Raw genomic sequence first — 5,750 nt, 5'->3', positions numbered from 1 at the left:
ACTCCTACCACTATCACATATGAACCAGTTCTCTGAACAGACAAATCCAGACTCCTGGAACCTGCCTCTTCGGAGGTCAGGCTGAGCATACCTGCTCACTCTTGCCTTTCTCAGCCAGACTGACAAGGCTTGGGGAGCCATACCAGTCAGTAAAGGCACAGGAGCTCAGAGGAGGCAAATTTGCCACAGGGGGCTATTGCCACATGGGGATCTCACATTCTCTTGCCACCCTCAGGATCTNGTTCCAGACTCTTTAGTAGATCCAAGCTGGAGGTAAGAGTTCAGATGAGCTGAGGGGATCACACGGGACCTGCCGTCTGTTCTCTCTCATTTTCGGAGTCATACACACTCTGGGTGCTCACACTCTTAGCCTCCACCCCTTACCTGCCTGGTATGTCCCTTCGTGGGGTGTGTACCAGCACTGATATTCTCCACAGAGCCTAAACTCCACAAGACATAACAGGGACTGTCTTCCATGGATTCCCCCTGCACGGGACCTGACCTTAAAAGAGCCTAACCTCCACAGAGTCAGCTGGCTTGACTTCCTTGTGGTCCAACCTCTGGAAAGAAACTGTTCCTGGCCTAGTATGCAGATCCTAGCAGGTCAGGGCACTGAATACTGGAAGTAGGGAATGGGGTTTGGGGTTTTGCCTCCTAGGGCCTAAGAGGGGCTTTGTTTGTTTGTTTGTTATTGCTTTTAAAATCATCTCTTGGTGTTCTGTAAGTGCCTGAAGATACATAGTCCTATTCATATCTCTCCTATCAGCTTGAACTGCAGCCAGAACTGCTGGCCCCATACCCACCCTGATTCCATGGCCTCTGATAACTCCAGTACATATGACATATAGCACATATAGCAATGGGATCCGAAGCACGAGCGTCTTCATTCAGGGCCTGGGAAACTGAAGACAGGGCATTGGGACAATAATGTCCAGGACAACGGTTATCAGGATTCCTGCAATCCTGGGGCCCCAAAAGGAACCCCCCTCTTTGCCTTAAGTAGCTGTCTCAGGTATGTACACCCTGCACCCTGTGCAAGAGAGGTAGAGGCTTTCAGAGAGGAGCAGGCTGCCTAAGCAGATGCTGAACGGGCTTCCACGGGTCAACAGTGCCCCTGTGTACTTTCCACACAGCCATCATTCCAACCTGGATTTGTTGGTACAGGCTGGTGCTGACCATCTACACCAAATCCTATGTCATTTTCTTCTGGTATCATCTGGCTGCCCTTCCACCTGGCTGGGTTCCCATCTTCCCCTTAGGGAGGGGTCCAAACCCAACCTCTTTTTCTGATCCTCATTCACAATGTCCTCTTTCCTCCAAACACTGACCTCAAAGCACACTCCTTCTGCAAACACTACACTGCTTGTCCTTCAGGCACTGTGCCCCCCAGGTAACCTCTCTCATACAGCACTCTTGCTTTTGTGGTCTCCTCTCAAATGGCCTCTTTCTGTGATCCCATCTCTTTAAGTGGGCTCAGGTCCTGGCATTCAGGGTTGGGGGCTTGTNCATAGATAGATTCTGGGACACCTCTGAGTCCTCATTAATCTCTTCTCAGTTGCAGTTGCATCTGCTATTCCAAGGTGAAATAGAAGGTTGTTTTGTTTTGTTTTGTTTTTCCTTACCCAATTAAAAAGCAAAGTCCTAGGTTCAGTTCCCAGTGCCACATACAGGAACCTTGGACAGAGCCTGCCAAGCCAGTGAGCTGGTGTCAGAGAGAGAGCAGCTATCAGGTTGATTGTGGCCAGTGGCATCGATAACAGCATCTGCTGCAAGACTACCTGGCAATGCCCGGCCTGGCTTTAGATGCTGCCTGGCATTCTCTGTCCAGNGTGTGGCCAGTTGATGGCCTTGGAACTCTTGTCATTGGGCCTGGCCTGTCTACTATCCTCATGAGTCATTGTTCTGACCTTCTTATACTTCTTTATATTCCAGTAGCCCACAGGTCCCCTGTCAGGGTTGATCCTAGGACCCCAGGGCACCAAATTCAGGTCGGAAGGGGCCTGAGAACCCTTGTAAGGCCACCAGGTNCCTTAGANGGTTTGATTCAATACACTTTTCTTTGTAATCTACCCTCTGGCCTAACGGTGAAGGCAGGGATCAGTTGAGCAGCCTTAGGTCAGATGAACCTTGTNNTCCACTTTAGGTGTAGTCTTGTGCTGACTGTTGTACTGAGTACCAGCNACAGCCCTGCTAGATGGAAGGCCCCTGGCCTTCTGCTCCTCTCAGAGCAAGTAGACATCTCTCTCCTGGTGGAGTTGTCAGATATAAGGTGCCCCAAATCTCGCTTACCACACCCTGGAGTCTCTCAGCCCACAGAGGCCTGGCTCTCGCTCACAGGGAGCTGCAGACCGAGCTCTCAATCCTGCTCAGAGGCAGACAGCTGCGTCTGGGGCTAGGCTTGACATTCAGAGCTGCTATTTTTCTCTCACACGTGGGTCTTACATTTGCGTTGGAATGGATTACTGCTGCTGCTGCTGCTGCTGCTGACAGCACAGTCATCTGCGGCTGTTCGGGATGGACAGCTCACACCTGCCCACTGCTATACCCCAAAGGAACCTGGTGGACATGGAGAACTTGCCCCCAGAGGACATAGCTGCTTTTCCTTCCCACAGCTCCTGCTATGCTGTTAAGGTCACCCTTTTTCTGGTAAACTTTGAGCTCACCTCTTTCCCCACATATTTTCCCTCCCCCATCAGCTCCCTTCTGGTAGGACTATCTCTGTTCTTTCCTTCCCTGCTACTGGAATAGGTTCAGNACCTACCAGGTCACCCTCTTTGCAGGGGCATTAGGAGAGCCACTGTGGGTNCTGGGCACACACTGCCCCCATGAGAGTTTAACTTGATTGATAGTTGCTTTTTCTATTGCAAATTTTACTGTTTCTGCTCTAATCTTTGCTTCTACCTTTTCTTTTTAGGTTTAATTTTCTCTTCCTTTCAATTTCTTTCAGTGAGAGCTCAGTTTGCATATTGAACTATATTCTGTTATACACAGGCCTCGGATGCTGTGGGTACCCTTTCCTCTCAACACCACATTACCTGCCTCCCTCACATTCTATATATTCATCTTGATTCAGTTCTAAGCATTCATGTTCCTCAAGCTTCTCCTTCTGGCTTCTTGTGGGGCCACTAGTTCATCTAGCTTAATTGAATGCATATGTGTATGTGTGCATGATGTGTATGATGTGTGATGTATATGACATATATGTGTGTGTGTGTATGATGTGTGATGCATATGTATATGATGTGTATGTGTATATGTGTGGGTATGGATTGGTGTATATGTATGTGTGTGTGCTTGTATGTGTATATACATTTGATGTATATGTATGTATATGTGCATGTGCATATGTATATGCATATGATGCATATGTATATGATGTACATATATGTGTAGTGTGTATGTTTATATGGATATGTATGATGTGTGATGTATATGTGTATATGTGTATGTATATGATATATATGGGTATTGGTGTATATGTATATGCATATGTATGATATATACATGTGTATATGCATAGTATTATATATATATATATATATATATATATATATATGTTGCATATGTTATTCTGGAACCACAGTTCATGTAAGTTCTGCATTTTCAACTGACCATAGGCTGTCCCATGGCCCAGGATCCAGTTTGCTTTTCTGAAAACTGGGAGTGGTACTGGGGGGTGGGGGGGCATGTGATGAGATCTCTCCAAGTAGATCTGTATTAAGTTACTTGTTCAGGTTCTGTGCAGCTTTTCAATCTCTGTTCTCATTCACGGTGACAATGGATACTGGTGAAGTCAGATCTATCATCTCTGTTGGCTGTGTTTGCTTTTATTCTATTTGGCTTCATTTCTCTCTTCTCTCATCTGGTAGAAAATAGCCTCATATTCTAGTTTTCTCTCTGTTGCTGTGAGAAAACACTGACTGAAAAACCATTTGGGGAGAGAGGGTTTATTTGGTTTCCAGGGAGGGAGGCCAGGGGAGGAACTTGGAGGTGGGGACTGAAGCAGAAGCCATGGAGAAGCGCGCTTCCTGGCTCGTGTTCAGCAACATTCCCCTTTCTTTATGAAGGTGATATCTTACTCTTTATTTCAATTAAAATTTAAATACCTTTTTATTGAAACAGAATTACATAATTTTTCCCTTTCTCCCTCCAGCTCCTCCTATTCTGTCCCCTCCCATTCTGTCCCCTCCCCACATGTACATGAAAGTCCCCCGAACTGGGAGGGACTCTCACTCAAGCCCCAGGATGACGTGATGCCCAAGAACTCACGAGAGACCGGTCTTGATGCAAACAGCAAGAGGTTTAATCGGGAAAGGCCAGTGCGCTAGGGACGACTAGTATCCTACTTAGAGGTAGAGGAGTCGACCCCCAGCTCAAAGGGTAAGGGGCTTATAAAGGCAGAAACCGCAAACACCTGGCATGGGCAATATAGCATTTGGCAAGCATAACAGGTTCCAGGAACGGCTGGAGTATTCTGTACGAACATTTCCTGAAACAATGGAGCAAGTTAAACTTCTACTTTGTGGTTAGTACAACCTGGAACAATGGGGTGAGTTAAACTTTCATTCCCTGCCATTAGTGGGGTCTATTTTGGACACAAGTCTAGGGGCTTACATAATTTTTCACTCTTCTCTCTCAGGGTCTTTCATACACACTCTGAAGCTGATAGCCTTTTTCTTTCTTTGTTTTTGTTTGTGTTTCTTTGTTTTTTGTTACAAACTGTGATGGCTAATCTTAGTTATCAACTTGAGGACATCTGGAACTAACTAAAACCCAAGCAGCTGGGCACACCTGGTGATGGGTTTTCTTGATTGAGTCATTGTTGTTGTTGGTTTTTTTCTTTATATACTCTGGATATTAACCTTTTGTCAAAGATCCCTCCCACCTCCATTCTTTGGCCTTCTCCTTCACTTGACTGATTGTCTCCCTAGCTGGACAGAGCTTTTTAATTTTAGATTTATAATAATGAAGTCTGGAATAGTAATATTTAGGGTTCTTTTTTTTCAAAGACTTATTTATTTTATGTATATGAGCACACTGCCGCTGTCTTCAGACACACCAGAAGAGGGCATCAGATTTCAATACACATGGTTGTGAGCCACCATGTGGTTGCTGGGAATTGAACTCAGGCCCTCTGGAATAGCAGACAGTGCTCTTAAACACTGAGCCATTTCTCCAGCTCTTAGCTACATTGAAAAAAAAAAAAAAAGATACAGCTCAGGGTAGGAACAGCACTGCCCACAGTGGGCTGGGGCCTCCTACATCAGTTAGCAAACAAGACNACATTCCCTCAGACAATGCCCACAAGCCAGTCCTCTAAAGCCAAACCCTTAACTCAAGTTCCCTCTTCCCAGATTTGTCAAGGTCATCACTGAAGCTCTTCNAGACACTTCAGCTCCTCCTCCACCTCCTTTGGGTTTTTGCATGGTTTTTATTTNATTTCTATGTTAACAACATGAAACATGTTACTTCTGTTTTTGCTTTGGGTGGTGGAGTATCTTTCAAAAAAATGAAAAGAAAAAAAGAAATTTGATTCCAGAGTCACTGATTTCTATTCCTTCTAGTTTGTTTGCGTGGACGTAAGGTCTTATTGCTATGGCCACTATTTCCTCTTCCCCCAGGAGGGAGAAGATCTGAGGTGATGAAGCCTTTGCTTTTGTCTGCCTGAGAGAGATTTTCTTCTTTATAAAGGGTAATTTTGCTGGCTATTGAATTCTGGGCAGACAGCTTTGTTTCTCGGTAAAGGCATC

The sequence above is a fragment of the Mus caroli genome, chromosome 2, assembly GCF_900094665.2.
Source record: "Mus caroli chromosome 2, CAROLI_EIJ_v1.1, whole genome shotgun sequence".
Taxonomy (NCBI): Eukaryota; Metazoa; Chordata; class Mammalia; order Rodentia; family Muridae; genus Mus; species Mus caroli.
This window is presented reverse-complemented; position numbering follows the sequence as displayed.